The 20,843-nt window shown below is 46.9% G+C and overlaps 1 long non-coding RNA gene across 2 annotated transcripts; it reads right to left on the minus strand.

Annotated features, from left to right (window-relative positions):
• Window positions 1-10,569: 10,569 nt before the first annotated feature.
• On the minus strand, window positions 10,570-13,421 carry LOC116786038. Of its 2 annotated transcripts, none has more exons than XR_004356805.1 (3): window positions 13,308-13,421; window positions 12,083-12,195; window positions 10,570-10,737 (listed from the first exon to the last, which is right to left on the minus strand). It is a non-coding gene; the product is annotated as an uncharacterized LOC116786038 (long non-coding RNA). The 2 variants fall into 2 exon arrangements; XR_004356804.1 differs by having other exon boundaries at window positions 10,570-10,874.
• Between the last annotated feature and the right edge of the window lie 7,422 nt (window positions 13,422-20,843).

The raw sequence follows: 20,843 nt of genomic DNA on the forward strand, positions 1-20,843 counted from the left end.
GCAGTGAAATCACCGGCTTTCACAAGGCATCCCGGAATTCCCAGAAGTAAAAAAGTTTAAAAAAAAATGAAGAAAGATAATAACATATTTCAGTCACTACCTGTAATCCTTAGGGGCATCAAGAGACTTTGGAGGGATTTGCTATATATAGTGAAAAGTCTGAAAAAATATTGCCATCAAGAAATCAATTCCCAGCTCATAAACAAGCAGTTAAAAGTTTACAAAGGAACACCTTCAACAGGGATATAGGACAGTCCTACAAACACAAGTTACCTCTCCTTTGCATTAAGAAATCTTTAACCCTTCAGGCAGTGATCAGAAAACCCAAGCAGTTCTTGGCCATGTTTTTGTTAACCATTTTGCCTCCCCAGGAAGCAAACACCTGAGAGAGAGCCAAGGGCTTACTGAGAGTGATGGTTTTATCCCAAAGCTCTTGTTCAGGAGTCAAAGCAACAGTGATGTTGTGTAAACACCATTTAAAGTTGCCAAAACAACAAACCTGACAACAATAGATAATATGATATAATATAATATAACTGTTTGAAAGGAGTCGAGACATTCAAATCGGTGCTGTCAGTGTTCATGCCAGGAAGAGACCCTGAAGAAGAGCAAATCTGTTATCACCAGAGCACAGGGAAGTGCCCTCTACAACATGACCTCCCCTTTTCTTCACCTTTTGTCAAGCTTTGACAGCTTTTCATTAGACTCTGGCATTTAGTTATATTAGTGTTCCAGATGCCTTGCTTTTCTGAAATATTGCTGCTGACCAGGGGTACAGCAGTTCAACGATTTTGAAAAATACATGTATTTCTGGTAGGGCATTTTTTCCAGGAAGTTTTCTGAGGATCATAAAAAGAAATTGTTCTGATTATGTTCTGTTTGTAATATTCTAACAGGATCAAAAGGGTTGATATGAAGGAGAAGATTTGAAAGATTGGAAATTCACTTGCATACCACATCTTCTTGAGTCCAAAAAAGAATCCACCAAGAAGGTATGAAACCTGCTGTAATGCAGTACCACCCTGACCAGTGGAGGATTAGGAAAAAAGTAAGCAATATTTGCTGTAAAGGGAAAGGTTTTTATACACAATGGGGAAACAGATCATCATTTCCTTATATGTCAGCAGAGTGAATAATCACATAAAATAAATTTAAAAAAAAAAAACAAAACCACCACTTTTCTGCACCTGAAAAAACAGAATACTGCTGTGGGATTCCTGCAGGAAGCATATGACTTAGGCTTAAATCTGAGTAAATCAGGTTTTGCTCAGCTCAGCTTGAGAGCATCCAAAGGAAAACTGTGCAGCTCTTCTGTTCCACAAAAACACAGCTTTTCCTCCATTTAATTTTTGGACTAACAAAAGGGGAAAATTGTATGAGTCAGAAGTAAATTGCTATAGTATGAAATAATTTTTATTAAAGTCACTCACCCCAACTATTTTAATTTGGCTTTCTTAAGTGCAGTACAGAGAAACTTTATCCAACCTTGATGCTCTGGTGTCTCGGGGATTATATATCAAGCTCATTTTAAATCACAGATTTAACACATCATGTGTTAGCTTTCAGCAGCTGATAAATGTTATGGGTTTCCTAATGATCCTGCAGAATTGGAACCACCAATCAATTGGCTCTCCAACTGTTGTTTGACTATGTGGCATTAAAAGCTAAATATTTTATTAACAAAAGGAAAACAAATCTTAAATTGAAATAAAATACTCCACCCAAGAGCCCAACTGCATAGTGTTCAATCTCAAATCCAATTTGTGCTCCTAGCTATCTCCAGAATACACAAATTGGGCAGTTTTGGCAATTAGAAAAGTTTTCTAGCAACATCCTAAAGGTGGATGACATTCAATTACCTGCCGGAAGTCCTACCTGCTACAATCTAAGGATGTCTTTTTAAAAGGAAAATAATTATAGCAAGAGAGTTTCAGAAGCTGAAATAATAAAATGTTACAGTTTGCTAAGAGCAAGCACCATCACTTTTGGGCAAGACTGAATCAAAACAACTTTCAAGCATAAAATGCTGAAACTGAATGGAAATAACTGTAGAACTATAGACTCAGTGGTTGTGAAGGAGTTCTGGAGGCCTTTTGCCCACCCTCCTGCTCCAAGACCGACTACTGACAGCTCTACATTAGGTCAGATGTGGCTTTGCTAGACACATTTTGAAAAACCTCCAAAGACAGAGGCTGAGCTCCCTCAGTACAACCTGTTCCAGTGCTGTACTACACTCCTCATGAAATTATGATTTTCCTGCTGTCCTTCCCAAGCTGTAGACTAGCCACTGCCCTCTCTTACTGCCCTATGCTCCTAAGAAGGGTTTGTTTCCATCATGTTTATCATTGCTTGTCAAGGAGTTGGGGGTAACTGCTCAATTTCTCCTTTAACTCCCTTTTGCCAGACTAAATGAGCCCAGAAGCACAGGACGTCCATGACCATGGTAATGGAAACGTATTTTGATACTGGGGACCTAAAGAAGCCCAGGCATGTAGTTCCCATATGGAATACAGCAGGCAAATATCAGTTTAATGCATGGTCAGAAGTAGGTCCTGCAGTCCCCTGGAGACCTGCCCAGGATGGAAACCTCCAACAGGAAGAAAAAAACTGCACAGCCTTTTCAGCAGAGAAAGTGAGGTTGGTTCATGGAGAAAAGGAACAGAAGGGTTTGACAGGGCCATCACCTCTGGAGAAATTGCCTCCTGCCTAAACTTTCACTCCTCTGAAAGCATCTCAGCCCAATTAGCTTGTAATTTAATCTCCTGTGTTTCATCTCAAAGTTTTTCAGCTGCTCTGGGTTTTATTTGCACATATGTGGTTTGCAGTTAGAGGGATGCCAACTCTCTCTCTGTGAGGACTAAGAGAACCAGCTGAATGTTAGGCTGGTGTGGGCAAGCACCTGCAGCACAATAAATGCATCCCCTGATTTTCTAAAACTCCCTCTTTCATTCCCTGCTCTTTCCTCTTCCCTCATTAATTTTTCCCTATTTCTTCTTTTTTTTTTCTTTCTTTTTTTTTCTTTTTTGGCTTTCTGTTCCTCTTTTAAAAACAAACACCTCTTTTTCCCCATTCTTGGTTTCTTTCCCCATCCTCTCTTCTCCCTTCCTTCACAGCTGTGCAGTGGGTCTTGATGCCAAATGTGTGAACCCATGCAGCTCACATCCCAACTGCATTTATAAACTAAAGGAAAAACCCCCACTCTCTGTAGCGGGTCTGTTAAGCCAAGGTGGATTTGTAAGGAAGATATACGAGAGACAGTGACAGAAAGCACTTGCTACATGGGCACAAAACATAGCCAACAAGGGAAGGGCAGCCAGCATTCCACGTTTCTGGGGACGTGCTCTCTATCTCCACCACGGTGGTATTTGTAGGTTGTAGCACATTTGTCTATAATTTACAGATGTCAGGCAGCCTGACTGGGGCAGCCGCTCTTACCAGGCAAAGCAGATGTCCAGAAATCCTGACATATCCATTGAGCATGGGAACATCTGTGCTGTAGGGTCAGAACAGTCAGACAGAGACTCTCTGGAAGCCATGGGGGATCCTCGTTTGTGGCAGTAACATCAGCTACTGCGTGACCCCAGCACGGAGGGTCTGTAGGGCACATCCCTGTGCTCCTGCAGGCTTTTGCAGCCATAACAAGCAGACAGTGTCAGGGCAAAATAGGGGACTGAGGAGATTTTATCTGTGCTAGAGGCTTGCCATGTTGCTGTGGATGTCACTGCATTTTTGATGCCTGGATTTGCTCGTTTCAGCACGGACATTGTGTTCCCTTTCTGCTTTTCCACTCAGGTCATCAGCAGTGATGCCGAGAATTTCTTTGTGTCCCTTAGGCCCAGCAGAGACCTGATCTTCAATTGCACGTCCCCTGAGCCATGAGGGAAACCTGCAGCACCGTAGGGAAGTACATGACCTTCCTTCTTTTTTCTGGACTGAAAATAAGCAAGTTTATTCATATAGATCAGAGGCCTTTTTAACTATTGTGGAGGAAGAATCAGGCCCTAAGCCTAATTTTTACAAAGTACCGAGTAATTGACACTGAACAGGAAGGACATGATGCCAAATTCTCCAATTTGCTGTCAGAGACAGTGGAACTCACTCTTCCTTCTCCAGTGTTCCATCAGTAGCAGCCCCTGTGTGGCAGGATCCTCACTGCCCTCTCAGTCCCTGCACGAAGCACTCTCCCACTGCTAAAGCCAGAAGGTCTTGGTCTGGAGAAGCTGGGATCAGCAAGGATTCCTCATCCCCATCCTGCAAGGGTGTTTTCAGTTTTGACTGGAAACACAGGGCTGTTAAACCTGGGGGGATTAGGGTATAAAAATCCCAGCACTGGTACTAACACCACATTTACAGGATCTAAGGCAGGTCTGTCCATAAGGCACAGTGACACATTTACCTAAAGGGGAGAGAAAAGTAGGGAAATGAATGCATCTCCCTGTTTCCCTAAAAGAGTCATGGTATTGATGGTGACATCCTTACTACCAGATATCACCTTCCCTGGGGAACCAAGCAGCCAGGAATAGCACTTCACCATACAGCTGACAGCAGAGAGGGATCAATCACTGCCTCAGACTTCCTAAATCCAGCAGCCTTGATCATCACAATGACTGTCACTGGAGAAGGTGGGAGACAGGCCTCAGCAAGGGTTAGAGGATGCTCTTTCAGCCTCACCAAGTGTTGCCACATGTATCTCATGCTGTCAATAGGCCACAGACCCAGTGCATTACAAGGTACAGGCTCTGGGTTAGACACACATCCAGGAGAGAGAGAGACTGATCTGGTCATCTGATGCTGCTCCCTCTTCCATGATCTCATTACTGGCATCTGTCAGCACCATACTCCTGGGAAACCCCTCGCTGATAAAAGGTCTTCACTCCCATCAGGGACACAGTGCTGGTCACACTTCCTGGGCCAGACATGGGGAAATCCAGCCTCCTCGGATACATGGGTTTCCATGTTTGGTCTTCTACCGCAGTAAGAGGCTGTGTCTCTATAAGGGAGCACTGAAGGGAGCCTGGGTGGTTCTTCTCATGTTGAGGTGCTCCCAAGCATCCCTGAAATCAGGGAGAGCTAAAACAAACAGCTTCTCTGGTTGGAGACCAGCATGCTCCTCTTTTCTTACCTGGACCTTGCAGACAGGCAGGATGCTCTTCTCTTGACAGGGGGGGTTTAAGTCTGACCCACCTAAAAATCTCTTTTAACCAGCTTAAAGAAAAGGTTGTATTTATTACAGATACAGCTATTTGTATTGTAGATAAAAACCGATATGCAACTTTGCCAATGTGGAAATGTTGGGCATGACTTCACCCAATTTTTTCTCTCTGATTTTAATATCCTGCAATTTTTAATTCTCTCAAACTCTTGGAATAAGAGGGAATGGTTATCCTGCATGGTGTCCCCAGGGTTTTGGACAGCCTCTTCTGCAGCATATTTGGGGCTCCTTAGAGGAAAAGTGACAAATGAAGGAAACCAACTCAACCAGGGCTTTCAGAAAAATGGATCTGAAATTAAAAGCCACTCCTGACGACTTTAGATTAATAAATAGTCCCTTTCCTTCCTAGTCCCAGGGAAGAGCTCTTTCCTACATGGGAATGCAGCTTTCTGTGTCACAAGCAGAACATCCGAAATTAGCCGAGGGGTTTGAAGTCTTTGCCAGCAGTGCTCAAACAGTATTACCTCCTGGCAGGGTGCCCCTGGGCCCTCTCTGTCCCTGCTGGGGAGCCACAGCTGGCAGTGGCTGTTAACCCTTGAGGCCATTACCCGATCCCCCAGACAACACAGAAAGTGATGGGGAGCTTTGGAGCCATCCCTGCCCAGTGTGCCTTGGGGAGAATTGCAACCAGGCTGAAGGCTGTATGGAAAAGCTGACAGCTCCTGATGTTTTGGAGAGGAGTCCACAGACATGCCAGGTCCCATGAGGCCACACCAGAACTACATATTCCTGCTGCAGTTGCAGAGACCCAAGAGGAGAAGGAGGTTTGTGCTGTACCATGTGCTTTAGAGATGCAGCACATGCAAATAGTGCAGGGAATTTGTCATCCCCAAAGAGTTTAGCATCCAGGAGGAACTTATAAGTACTGCTGGGATCTCAGCTCCACTTGGCTTTTTTTCTTAAGGACAATGACTCCCCACAAGCAACATAACTTAAGTCATTAAGTATGTCCTTAACAACAATTAGAGACTGAAGGAGCAGTGGGAATACCTTTGCAGGGATCTAGTTGGGATCTCTGCTCTCCAGTTGCCTTGGCTCAATCACTGTGCCTGTCTGCCTTGAGGGAGACAGTCCCCATCTGGGACTCTTTCCTTGACTCCTGGGCTCAGCAGGACACAAGGCCTTACTGCCATGTGCAGTTTCCCTCCCTGCTTTTTCTCTTTTTCTTGATTTCTGTTCAATAATACTAAATATTATCTCATCCCAGGAACTGATTTCATCCCATGCTTGACTTCACATCTCAGGTCCAGGAGAACCTCTGCTTGTCTCAGAGCTCATCTGAAATCCATGATCCTCTCGGATGCCTAATAACAAAATGTCTGCCTCCATCTTGTTCCCTGACCAGACATTTCCTCATGCATAGAGGTGAAATCCTCCCTCCAAAATGCATCTTTACGAAATAAACTTCCAATGCCACTAACTCCTAAACCCTCTGTGCCACTGTTTCCCCCAGCCTTGGTGTCCCCCTCTGATGTCTCCTCCTTTCACTGCCATAGTCACAGAGGGCTAGTGGAGGTGTTGGCCCCACACTGCCAGAAAGGCAGGTGGGCTGACATACACTCTTCTCAGTCCCACTCCTGTCCCCTTTTTCCACTTTCATCACAGTGACAGGTTGATCTGGTGTGGGTGGGCTGGGAGACAGCAGCACAGACGGGAGACCCAGACAGCCCATTCAGGAGCGCAGCTGTAGGGTAAGAAGCAAGAAGATTCCTGAAGAGTGTCAAAGCTGCAGGGGAACTGCAACCACAACTGGGAAACACAAGTGAACTTGCATAAATCAATCCACATGCCACATTTATTCCTCCAGTGCTCATAGAAATTGCAGAGCCCAGCTACCCTTTGGAGTTTATTGGATTGCTGCTGGGCTAACGAGATTCATGGGAAAATTAAAAATTGATCAGATGACCTAAAAACATTGTGTTCTGGTGAAAAAAAAAAAGTTGGTTTCAAGTAATTTTGCAAGTTGGAAAAGTATTTTTTTGAACCGTACTTGAGGTCATTGAACACGTATTGTTTTGCAGCTGGAGCAGGGTGACGGGCAGTCACTGCATTCTTGAAATGGAAGTGAAACACTTCAGTCGCGCTCACTGGAATCTTTCTTTGGGTTTACAGCTGGAAAAATGCTTCTGTGATTGTGTCTTTTCATGGCAACTCATGACAGATTTATTATTCTTTTCTTTGATACCCTGGCAAATTTCACAGGGAAAGAAAACCACACTCTGCTGAGCTCTGGCTACACGCACTTGGGGGCTAGACATTGTTTGGCAGGGAGGTCTGCAGTGTGTACAGCTAAAACAAGGGCTACCCCAAGCCCACTTGTATAATTGCCTGTTTAACCCAAACAGTCATATTAACAGTCAACAGTCAGAGCAACTGTAGCTGCTCCAGTCCCCAGCAATGACATCTTGGAGTCTGGATGCAAGCGTCCCCACCAGGCACTGCCTACCTACACCAGAGTCTGGGTCTGCTGCTGGTTTTGCAAAGCAGAGCCAGCACGGGGTCCCCTTCAGCAGCCCATGAAGAGGCAGAGCATCATTTAGGGTGCTCTGCGGGCACTGGACCATCTCTGGGGGACTTAGGGGCTGTGACAGGGGCCCTAGGGCAGATCCTACCCATACAGAGCAGCTGGATACCAGGAAGGCTATGAAATGTCATCACCTTTCTCTGTTCGGGCAACAACAGTATAACACTATACTGTCTTCATTTGCTTAAAAAGAAAACTCTTCTCTATCTGAATGTTACTGGGAGAGTGAGATAATGGCTGTGTTCATATCCTTTCCTGCAGAGCTTGTCCCCACTGCTGAGGCTGTTGGGTCTGGGGGGTGGATCTCATCTCTCTCCTGACGTTGAGCACCATGAGCAAACTGGACACTTAATGTTAAACCTCTAAATTCAGACCAAAGCTCTTACGCAGTCCCAGCACATATCATCCCTAGTCTCAACCAGGGATTAAACTCTGGCAAGAGGTTTCAGTGGCTGACAGCTTGCTCTCCCACACACAGTGAGCCAAGGTTGGCTTAGGAGGAGAGGCAAAGGTTTGCAAACTGCCTTGGGGTGAGAAGCACCAGCAGACTTGGTGTGTCCCCTACAATGGCCACAGGTCGCTGGGGTGAGGAGGTGGATGTCCCTGGAGCAAGCTGTAGGACCTGTACCCATCATGATTTTGACAAGGATTTACAACCATGATTTACAACAGGGATTGCCTCTGATAGAAAAACTGGGCATTATTAGCAATACAGTAAAAAAATCCTGGGAGTCTCTGAGCATGAGGGCAGGGCACAAGAGAGTCAGGGTTCTGGGTACTTCGAACAGGTCTTTTCCTGTGGGGTCAGGTGCCTTTTGAAAATTAAGGCATTGACTTTCATTTGCCTCTAATCTTGAGTGACTTGCTTGGGGTCAATTTTGGTTTGATCTGCTGGAAGGGACAGGCAAGTTGGGACTTGCTCTGTTCAGTCTTACTCATCTGGCATCTTGCTATCGCACTTCTCTCCTGGCCGGACCAGCTGTTCCCTACAATCAGTCCCACTGAGATAGCAAAACGAGCTAAACGTGCTGTTCTCAGTGTGTCCTTCCAGCCCACAAACAACCTTATGCCTTCCACGAGTCATGGAGGGAAGTCCCTGAGCAGGATGCAGATTCCCCTTGGGGCCTCTGAGACATGCGGGGAATTATCAAATGCAGAAATGAAGTTTTCAAAACTTATCCTCATCACTGGGGACCCAGGGGGGATTCAGTGCAGACCCAACTGTAAGGAAACCAAACCTCACCATGGTATGGATGTGCTGTCTGGAGTCTGTCTTGCCTTTTGTCCTACTCTACCCCTCACTTTCCCAGAAGGTGAAGGCCCAGGTGGCCTTCTGTGACAGCACACCAGTCACATAAACTCCCACCTACAGAGAGGAAAGGAAACCTGTGGGAAACCCAAGAAGAGCAGATTTCCATCTTCTCCCTACAGGAGGGGGAAGAAAAGGGTGTCCAGGCATGATCCTCCAGAAAGATGCACCACCAGCCCAGGCTGCCTTGTTCCAGGAATGTTGCACAGGATTTTGCACTGAGCAAAGACAAGCAAAAGCCTTGCAGGACATATTGTGCTCCACTTTCTTCCCTGTCCACAGCACCAGAAGCAGCTAAAACCACAAGGAAGTTAAAAGGCAAAGATGCAGGTTGTGCCCTCTCCTGGAAAGCCTCCTGGAGAAGATGGGCCATGGCAATGCCAGTGGGAACCGAGACAGGAATACACTGCAAATCACAGTGGTTTCAAAAAGAGGTTGAGGTTTAAGATGAGTCTTGGCTAGAAATTCCTGCAGAAGGGCTGTGCTGACTCAGCCTCTCTATGCTGTGACTACAAAAGCACCAAACAAAAGGTCACATCATGGATGTAGCTGCATCTGCTTTGATGATTTTGCCAGCACAACTGCAGTGATGAGGAGAGGGACTTTTTCCTCAGTCTTAACCTAAGCTCGTCAGCCTAGTCTTATGCTCTAAATTAAAAGGTTTGTGGCTAAAGTTGAAGGAATTTGCCTTGTTTAGTCTAGAAAAGGAGGCTAAAATGCCAAAAGATAATAATCTTCCAACATATAAAATGTTGCTGTAAAGCTAGAGGTGGTCAGTTGTTGTCCCTCAGCTCCTGACAGAAGGAAAAGATGTAATTGGAGTAATATCCAGCAAAAGTGACTCAAGTTAGACATGACAAGTAACTAGAAAAAGATTGAAACACCAGACAAAACCGGAGATTAAGTTACTGAAAAAAGCTGCAGACTCCCCATCTCCAAAGGTTTTCAATGAAAGATTAGACTGACTTTGACCAGGAGTAGTATGGAAATACTTGTTCCTTACTTGGCAAAGGAAGTCTGCATAACTTCCAGCCTTATTTCAGCCAGAAGTGCTGTTTTAGGGGTTGAACATGGGCAAAGAGATGGACAAAATTAAAAGATAAAGTTACTTTCTTTCTAAAGTTACAGTGATTGGGAAATCACTGCCCACAAGAGCAAATACTCTGTGAAATGTTGCATCCCAACATTTCATGCTCTGCTTAGTTCCCATCTCCTGTATTGCAATTATGTGTATTGGTCAGTCCCTCACCCTGCCTTTTTGTCCTCTCCCCTTTCCTAAGCCCTGGCCATGCTTTCCCAAGGATCAGGGCTGCTACATGTTATTTAATAGGTATTTTTAGCACACGTATTTCTATGGCATCTCCTTCTACCTAACAAAGCTGAAGTCAGGACCTGGTCCTGCTGCGATATGAACCTGTGGTTCCCAAGATGGGGGACATGAGCTGCTGAGCTGCGCTTTCCAGACTACACAGACTACTGAAACTTCAGGGCCAGTGATTTATTGATGCTTCCTGAAGCCTGCAGATATGGCAGTGACCTCGTGTTGGAGGCAGGGGCCAGCTGACTTTTCAAGGTGCTCATGCTCAAAACAGGTGGATGAAATTCCTCCTCATCCCAGCAGAATAACTGTAAGCATTGAGCCTGTTTCAAAGTGGCATCCAATGACCTCCTGGTAGCCAAGTGCTGAACCAGCTGAAAAGGTCAATAGCATATCAGCCAGAACAGCTGGATCTAATAGAAAATGAGTCAAGATGACACATAGCTGGCATTGCAGGAATAACAGATGTCATCTGGGTTGATTGTACCAGCGTGTTGATGTGCTAAAACAACTGAAAAGAGACTCACATGACCGCAGCATACCACCCTCTTCCCATCCACTGAAACTGAGATGACCCACAGATGTTACACACAGATTTTCTGGTGACCAGATTTCCACACACAACAGATTCAAGGCAGATCTCATGGCAAAGCATGGTCTTGGGAAGGGCCGTTTGCAACGAGGGATATGGAGATGGAGCAACTTGCAAGGCAGTGGATATAACCCACAGTTTTGATTTATATTAGGACTCTGCAGTTTTCAGTCCCAAACAACACCGCCACTGCCACCCTGGACCAGGCATGCCCAAACCTCACATTTGCCATTTCACCTTCTCTGCTGCAGTTGAAGAGAGGGTGATACTTGCAGCTTTAAAAATAATAATAGTAATAAAAAGCAGCTGCTTAGCTTAGAGCATCTTTTATTGCCCAAATTAAAGGAGGCTCATGGGGGAAAGATGAGGAATCATGTTGCAGGGAGTGGGGCTATGGGCACTGCAATGCTGCACTGGCAGCATCTTGCTACCAGAGCTGTAAAAGGGATTAAGTTAACAAATACAAAAAGAAAAAGAAGGCTAAAATAGGAGACTAAAATAAGAATCAGAATCCCTCTGGTAAACTGCTGAGGTTTGCTCCCCGCTGTAGAGAGCCAGTTGTGCTGGGGGGAGTGAGCTATTTTCTAGAGATGTGCTGGAAATAGCACAGGGTAGTCAGGGAGCAGCAGAGGGTGAGCATCAGCAAGGGACCCTGTGGACCACCAAAAGCTTTCCCATTAGGTTGGGCATGCCAGTGTATACTGGGAGGATGCAGCAGAGATCAGGCGGGATGGGAAGAGATGGGATAAGGAAGGCAGTGGGCTCAGTGCTGCTGCTTCAAGGCTCCACCCTCAGCAAAACCACCATGCTTCAGAGCAAGGAACTGAGTCCTGAGCCTTGGTGTGCCACTCATGGAGGAACAGCTGAGTGCAGGGGGGTGCTGACCCAAAAGCAAGGGGCTTCTTGCAGCCCTGTGTCTGATGGCACTGCCCCAGCACCACCTCCCAGCCACTCCAGCCCCCCAGCATGCAGACAGTGATGAGCAGCCAGTTGTCTGGCAAAGCAATTACTGCCAGGCCCAACGTGCTGCTGCTAGTGGAGAAATTGAATTTTGAAGCAGTCAGCAGCAATTCCCCAGGGAGCACCAGCGGGTGGATAGGGAACAGCAGGAAGGAGGTTTCTCTTACCAGGTTCCAATCCTCACTTGGACGTGCTGAAATTAGACACTAAGCCTTGAACTCAAATCCTCTGATCTTCCCTTTTGTGTTCAGCACTGCTCTGGGTTTTTCCCTTATAAAACCTGTTTGTTGAAGCCACACAAGATACCTCCTTGGTATCTAAATCATTTGTGCTGAATTTTGAGATGACTCTGCCTCTTGCAGAGGGCATGGCAGGAAGGCGATGGACATCAGGGAAGTCAGAAAAAACCATGGAGGAGACTGGGGCTAAGAAAATATGCTAAGTAAAAAATGCTTTCCCATGCGGTAGAAAGGGGTCACAAAAGAAAAAAGCATCAAACTTAATTCCCTGGTTAAATCATTGTTAAATCTGGGAAATCACTACCAAACCCTAGAGTTTTATTTTGCTACATTTTTTTTCTCCCAGGGTCTGCAGACTGGCACGTAGAGCACTACCTTGTAAATGAGTAACCATTCCTTATGGAGGTATTTACAACAGAGACATATGAAGAAGTGCTGGTTGCTAGAAGGGTTTTGATGAGATCACATGAAGCTGATGATTTCAAGCCTTGTGCCTGTCTGGATGAGAACACCAGGAGGAGGATGGCACAGGAAAGCCTTTGTGTGTCTCAAAGAGGGAGGGCAGGAAGGGAGGGAGACACGGAGTTTCCATACTGTGCCCTTTCCTGTGGGCAGTAGGTTACATGTGGTGCTTGTCCTGGTGACACACTGTAAAAATCCTTAGGGCAGACCTTTTCTGGCCCTTCAGTATGTTTGCCACTGAGCCTTCCTGAGTGTTGGTCCCTCAGTGTAAGAAAGCACATGGTCAAGTCTGGGAAATAAAATCCCTGAGTGTCTCACCTGCTCTAAAGCTCAGTGGGGACTGTAAGCAGCTGAGCTGAGTCCGCACCAGGTCCCAGACTCACGTTAGGACTGTGTAGGTTTTTCTGTGGCTACAGCACCCTCCTACACCAGCTGCAGGCTCTGGGCCCCAAAAGTCAGACCGAGCACAGGAAAGGCAGCACAGCAGTGCCACGGGGCAGTGGCACACATGCAGTTCTTCACTGCACAGGCAGTGCACTCGCTGTCTTCCTCACCCAGATCTGAAGCACAACCTGCAGCCTCAGCCTTAAGGCAACGGCCAGTGAAGCGGGGAGGGGAAGAGTATCTCTCCCATACTTCTTTGCTTTCCTACAGGACCCCTCACTTTGTGCATGAGCTCTTGTTCACCCACTTGCAGTAGCAGGGGAAGAAGAGATGCCCCAGACGAGCTCTCCATCACTAGGGTGGCAGCGACAGTGCCGTGTAGTACTCAGGAGGGCCACTGGAGGTCTGTGTGCATTTGCTTTCTCCTACTCACTGCACAGCGCTGCACGGTGTGGGATAAACCCCACTCGTATAGAATAACAATATTCTGAGTTGGAAGGGACCCACAAGGATCATCAAGTCCAGCTCTTAAGTGAGTGGCCCACATGGGAATCAAACCCACAACCTTGGTACTACCAGCACCAGGCTTTAACCAACTGAGCTAATCTCAGGGTCCTGCCTGGGCCTGGCCAGCATAGAACATCCACCTCCCCGGGCCAGCCTGTGTACCCACGGGGTGGCTCTGCTGCCCTCTGAACATCCCGGGGCAGCCTCAGCATTGACCCACCTTTGGCTCCGTTGTGGGGCAAAACTCCAAGAGCAAAACTCGAATATGGGGAGGGTTAGCTCACCTGACTCCTCTCCGCCCAAGAGGCACCTCCTGCAGCTGAAACTGCACTGGCTCTCTGTTGAGCAAGGAGCTGCTTGTGTCTCTCCCAAGTTTGGAGTGAATTCATCCTCAGGACAGACCAGCATAAAGCTGTCTACCTTCAGGATGTGGAACCTCCTTCCTTTCCATGGCTGGCTGGGATCATTGATGGGGCAATGTCAGGATTCTCACTATAAGGCTCATTTTTTTCAGAGTGGCAGGTTCCTGCTCTCTCAAGACACCTCCTGTCATCCAGTCCCTGCCCCTCCACTCCTGCACCTCTTGCCTGTATCCCCATCATTGCTTCCCTGGCCCCTGCTGCATCTGTTTGCCTCCCTTTGTTTTTAATCAAGTTCAAACTTGCTTGTGAGCTGCAGGATAATGGCATGAGTGTGTATTTGCACAGCAGTTTCACTCTGGGAGGGTGCTCACCCACTGTCTCAGCTGGACAAACAGACACACACAACGCAGGCTGTCTGACACGGAGGTAGCAGTTCAGGACCAACAATGAGGATGCAGGATCACAGGTAGCTCAAGGGTGGCTCACACCAGCTGTGTTTCAGCCCAGTTTTATCCATCCACAATGGCAGGATGGATTCTTCCCTGCTCTGGCTTCTGAAGGGTGCCAGGCTGTGTTCATTGCTCTGGGCTGTGATGCCATGGGATGTCACTGCATTTTTTGAATTTGCCCAGTGCAATCAACACAGTAACATCACCATTATGAAAATTTCACCACAGCTTTCAAACTTCACAAGTTTTCAGGACTTCAGTTTATTAAAGGAAATATGGCACCCCAGGATCACAGCATCCTCCACTACCATGTGGTGGCCCTGCTCAGAGGAGAAAGTCAAACCTCCCCTTTCAGGTTCAGAACAGAATGAAAACTGAAAGGACCAATCACTCCTTCACTCTTCAGAGCCTGGACATTGTGAGTCAGCTGCCTTTGGTGCTTGGCAGCTGCCAGGGCTGTTGCTTCTGGGAGCTGTCACCACACTCTCATGTCTGACCCACACTCAGAACCCAAGCGTTTCCACTCAGATGTTGCTGGGCTGAAGGTCTCATTTTGGACATACCCCTGTGATGGTCCTTACCTGTAATCACACCACATACACCACTCTGCTCTGGCCAGGAGCTCCAGATGACAGTGGTGGACCTCTCTATGAGGGGAGAGCAGAGTTGAAGTAAGCAGCAGTCACAGGAGCCTCACTGTCTGCTTTGCAAGGAGTCAGACAAAACCTTAATATGGCTTTCTTTAACTGAGCTTTGGAAACCTGCTGCCATGTTACCATATCCACCAAACATCCTCCAGCTAGTTCTCAGTTTAGGCTGTGCAAAAGATAACTGAAATTCAGCTGGGCTGTGGTGGACTGCATGCTCTGGATGGAAGGAAAGAAAGCAGCAAAGGCACCACAGGAGCTGAGAGGGTTCAGAGGTAAGGGATGTGCAAGGATGAAAGGCTGGACTGAGGAGGGAGGAGGCACAAGGATGGCATAGGGAAAAGGATGGCCAGGCCCAGGAAAGGAGGACCATTGCCATTTTTCACAAGCATTGTATCTTGGAAGATCAAGAAGATATTAAACGATGGGCTTTTTCAGGTGGCAGCGACAGAAAACGCAGATGGCTTTCCTGAAAATGTGAACCCCACCGTTCTTGGCTTATGAAGAAGAAATACACTGCACTTGCCATGTTTCCAGCAAAATCAAAGGAGCACACGCAGAGAAAACCAAACTGGGCTTCTCAGCAGACTCCAGGCTGAAGCTTTGTCTACCTTAGGAAAACAGGCACTTCTGGTTCTCCGGGCAGGTCTTCATCTGATACTGGAAACGAATGATGTGGGAATGTGTCCTGTTCCAGTGGGTCTGTCCTTCTGCCCCACCTGTGAGCTTTGGGGATGAAACGTTCCTTGAGCAGATGTCCAGAGGGCCCTTTGCATGGATCACATCTGAGGGCTGCTGCCTGTGGCCAGGTCAGAGTCTGCCTCCAACTCCCTGAAAACCCCTTTGCAGACCCTAGATGACAATGCCCAACACCTCTCCCCATGCTCACACTGTCCCTGAGGAGGATGCTGGGCTCCTGGATCTCTGTGCAGAAGAAGACAAAGCATCAGGCAGCTGTGGGAAGTGTGATTTTAACAGTTTAAGGCCTCCCAGGCAGCAAAGGAGGGGGGTGAGTCAGATGCCTCTCTCTTCCACAGGTTTTGCTGCTCCAGAAGAAGCCCAGGTCTCTGTGGCATCCAGAGCTAGTGTCTCCTCACCCCAGTACAGAGGGAAGGAGACCTGGGGCCTGCGCCTTGCAGCACTGGGGCCTGGAGGCATCACTGAGCAGGAAAACTGGAAATACCTGAAAATTTGCCTCAGCTCCTTGCTGGAAGGCATTATGCAAGGAAAGGAAAATCCCAGCCTGGATCAAGTGCTGGAAAAACCAGTGTAAAATCAGCTCTGACATGAGCCCAACCCACATAGGGGATGATCTATATTGCCTACCCTAAGGCTACATGTACATTGCTGCTGGAGTTGGGTCACTTGCTGGCCCTTGCAAGCAGTTACAGGGCAGCCTTGCAGGCCAAGCTAAAAACGTGACTTTCTGCTCACCAGCAGAACTGACTCTCAAATAAAACCAGAAAAACTTCAAGTAACCTTGTCACATCTTTTCCTGCCTTGTCATTGCAGACCTCATCTTGGGCCAGGGCATTCAGTAGCTCCAATTTGAAGTTTTTCTATTTGTGGATGGTTTGACATCTAATTTTCCTCTCTTTGCTACAGAATATCCTCATCCCTTCTCTGCTCCAATTTTCTTTCTGCTTTCCTCCTTTTACCTCCCCTTGGTCCTTTTCAAACACCTTCCCCCCTGCCTGCTGCCAGGCTGCAGTGTCTGCCATGTGGAGGGTAAATAAGATACTGCTCATCCAAGTCCCATCAGCCTCCTTACAACATCATAAAACTACAGGCATACTTTGGTGATCGTTAGTTAAAACAATCATTGTTTAAAACACCAGCAAAATAGCTGTTGGTCAAAAGTACAGTCATTAACCTCATGTTCTCCTCTTCTTCCTTAACAAAGATGGATACACATTGACAGAGTTGTTCATGACGCAGCAGATTTTGTAACAGCATTACCCTGCTGACCCAAGCAGGTAGCCAAAATTCAGGTGGCTGGAGGTTATTTACAGCAAGAGAAGGAACTGACTGGAGAGACAGGTCATTTTCCAAAGTAGTGTTGCTAATTTACAAAGAGGTGCGAAGTCCTGCACTGAAAACCCCAAGAAATGAGCATTTCCTGGCTCACACCACCTGTGTTATTCCCACGTGCACAAGAGCTCTCATGCTCTCAGGTTTTCTCAGGGCACATGTAGTCCTGGTCCTTCCTTCATGGCACTGTGGTCCCAACACAGCCCCTGGGCAGCCTCTCCCATACATCACAGAGCTTTGCTCTGCTTGCACAGCGCTCTCTCGTGCAGCTAATTGAGATGGAAGTCTCTGGTAAAATCTGGAAAGAAAACCCAACGTTTTTTAATCTAAGCTTGCAACAAAAATATTTTCAGGAAGAAAGACATGTTGTCTCCGCAGGACATCATACCCAGTCTCAGGTACCTTAGCTGAAGATGCTTTAAATCTCCACAGAATCATAGAATCACAGAATGGTTCGGATTGGAAGGAGCCTTAAAGATCATCCATTTCCAATTCCCCTGCCAGGGACAGGGACACCTTCCACTAGACCAGGTTGCTCAGAGCCTCATCCAGCCTGGCCTTGAAGACTTCCTTGTTTGAAAGTATTTCTTATAGCTGCACTGAGATGCTCTAGATACATCTCTTAATAATTGCTACACAGCTGCTTAATGCTGCTTTGATGTAGAGTGGGGTTTCTTCAACATAGGATGTTACTGTACATTAAACATACACGCAAGTTCCAAAATCCCCATTCGGCAGAGGATAAAGCCAGCTGTGGGCGTGCACACTGTTTGGGAAACATTTGTATTTAATTCACAACCCACAAAATTCTTTCAACCCAAAAAAAGTTGTAGGAAGAGATTAATCTTCAGATATCCCCTGGGGAGACTTCCACAGCCAAACTAGTCACCCTGAACTCCTTTTACATAGAAACCCAAGTTTCAGCTTTTAGTGCATGATTTATTCAAGCTATTTTAGAGGTTCATGTTGGGTTGTAAGGTTCTGTAACTCCAAAGAGGCCTGTTTTCCCCCTTTGCTCTGCCCAAAACAGAGGTCAGCCAGCTCCAACGCCAGCAGAGGTCTGTATGTGACAACAGATCCCACCTCTGGCCCTGGTTACCAATTCATGGATTTTTACCAGTTGGAAATAATTCGGCATGTCAGGTTTTATAGTGACTTATTCACGGCACCCAGACAAGCAGGGAAGGAGGGAGCCTTCATCACTGCTGTGATGGGTCACAGTGCGGCAGGACTGGGACCAGGATGTGTGTGTGGTTACTGCAACACCACTCTCACAGCACAGGGGCCGCTGCCAGTGTCGGTTCCTGAGCAGAAGATTCATGAATCCTCAGCCCTGGGGGTCTGTGCATCAGGAAGGTGGCCAGCGACTCACTCTCAGGGGGAAAACAGCGTCCCTAAAAGACGCAGAGCTGCTGCAGTCAGAGGGAGCGAAGTAAGAGCAAATCTTGGGATGCTAATTAATCCCCCTTTGGGAAGATATTTATTAGGCAAATGCCTCACATTCATATGCACATCTGCAGTCAACAAAGAGGCTTTTACTTTCTTCCCAGCCCAGCAAACGGGAGGGTGGGAGGTTGCTGTGACCAAACAGCCAGTGGTGCTGGGGGTGCTCAGCCTGCTCTGGGCATCTTGGGTCAAGGGTGGAAAAAACAGTTGAAATGACCAAGGTCCAGGTTGGAGGAGAACCTGGAGGTAAGCTGAGAAGATCATCTTTAAACCCAGATACCTTCCTCCCTCACTCACTGATAGAGACATTGCAAAGGACAGGGTGGGAGCCATCCCTGACAGACTCATCCTGCTGGGATGAACTGTTCTGAAATCACTGCATTAATATAACCTGGGGCAGCTTTTGCTGTCAACCAGTTAATTTCTGAGGTTGATAGATACAGCCCTTGATGAGCAAAGGATTGTGGCTGCTTATAGCTCTTGCAGAAAAAAGAGCCAGCAGGACCTCTCCTTGTCCAGCAGATACTGAGCAGTGGGTCACAGAGGCTTGCAGGGGACCTGCCTCGGTGCTCCCCACTCCTTAGGGATAGATGCTGTGCGACAGCAACTGCTCATCCCGAATTGTTTGCTTCATTTGCTATTACACAGATCTCATTGCTTCATGAGTTACAGTAAAATTTAGTCAGAAGATGTTTCAAGTCATGCAAAGCCCAGGGGTGGACAGAAACCTCAAATTTCAGAGGGAGAGCAGGGTGTGAGCTTGTCAGCAGGGGAAGAGGTAATTCTGTTGTACCTTTGCTGGATCCTTCCTACAACTTGTGAAAAGGAGTGACTCCCCCTGACCCAAGACAAGAGCTGCCATTTTGGGAAGGATAAATAATGCCATTTCCAAGGCTTTCTGGTTTGATGCGCTAATCCAAAGCAAAGTCAGGCTAAAGCAGACCTGCTGAAGGCAAAGCATGTTTCTTACTGAAATACTCAAACATCCTCAGCCCCCAGAGCCACAGAGCCTGCCCTCATCATCCCAGTTTTTTTTCCCGAACATACCAATGGATCAAACATCTGTACAATCTTCTGTTTTACACTGAGGACAAGAGCTGCTGAGAGCACTGGCACAACATTCAAACTTTAAACTGTCCATCTTAATTAAATTAGTTCTATCCGCGAGGTTCAGCAGTCGGTCATGGCATGTGGAAGATTTACCCTCAAGTCCTGGAGGAGCAGAAGTAAACCCAAGAGTAAAATCCTCAGTGACTTGGGATGACAACTGTGTTCTTAAAGACCAAAAGCTTCTGGCAGAGCAGTTGCCTTGCCAGCAAGCTGCTGTTAACAATATCCTTTTCATTCCAGGGATCCAAATCTGCCGTCTGCGAACCTGACTGGCTTTTGCAATTGATTTCAGAGAGGCCCTTAATTTTCACTGACATTTGCTTCGGTCAGTCACAGCTTCCAGCTCCTTCTCCTTCCCTCCTGCCCATCGTGCAGCACCCTCAGAACCCACCCTTCACCCCCATTTACAGAGAAAGCTGAAATCCTGGCTTTGAAACAAGAAAGGCAAAGTTTGGCATTCAGACAGTGAGGAAGGACTTGGGAAATTTGGTCTGGTGCTTTGTGTCTTCTCTGAGTCACTGCATGATGGTGCATAAATTACTGAGTCCCTCTGTGCCTCAGTTCCCTCACTGCAGCCGAGAGTGATGGTACCCTCTTATCTCGGGGGAATAGGAGATATTAATTACTGCTCATTAGATGCTCAAATGTGGCAGCATAAACAAGTATTTAGTGCCTTTCTAAAGATAACTCATTTGCAAACACTCAGGTCCATAGCTTGGGACCGGAATTGGGAACTCCCTTGGCTGTTACATAACTGCAGCAGGTTGGTTTTTTGGGGTTTTTTTGAAGGAAAGGGTTGTTTTTATTACTGTAGTAATTTCATAAATAAGGAATGCATCTGACTAGAAAGGATGAAACAAAAATAAATGCCTGTTTAACTCAGGCATATGAAATCTAAGCATTACCTTAATTATATTTTTGAAACAGCAACCTCCTCTCTTTGGCCCAAAGCTTTCAGAATTCAAAGGCAAACACTGCCCCAATCTTTTAAATTTTTTTCCCCCATGTACAGACTCTTTGTGTTGGTGAATTTGGGGCTGCCAGGTATCTCCCAAGTGCAGGAGTCCAACTGCTCCTTCCCTGATGAGATGTGATGGGGGGATGCAGGGATGCTGCATGCCTCGCCTCTCCTCAGTGGGGTGATCTGCTTCCCATGGGAGGCTCCCACTCATCCACTACTGTACCTGCACCATGACTTTCATAATCCTACATTTTGATTTCCAGTACAGTCACAGGCTTTGGGAGCTGGGGGTTGCTCTGGCTGCAATTGCAGACGATGCCCGTTAGGAAC

This window comes from Chiroxiphia lanceolata, chromosome 4 (genome assembly GCF_009829145.1).
Source record: "Chiroxiphia lanceolata isolate bChiLan1 chromosome 4, bChiLan1.pri, whole genome shotgun sequence".
In the NCBI taxonomy this organism is placed as follows: Eukaryota; Metazoa; Chordata; class Aves; order Passeriformes; family Pipridae; genus Chiroxiphia; species Chiroxiphia lanceolata.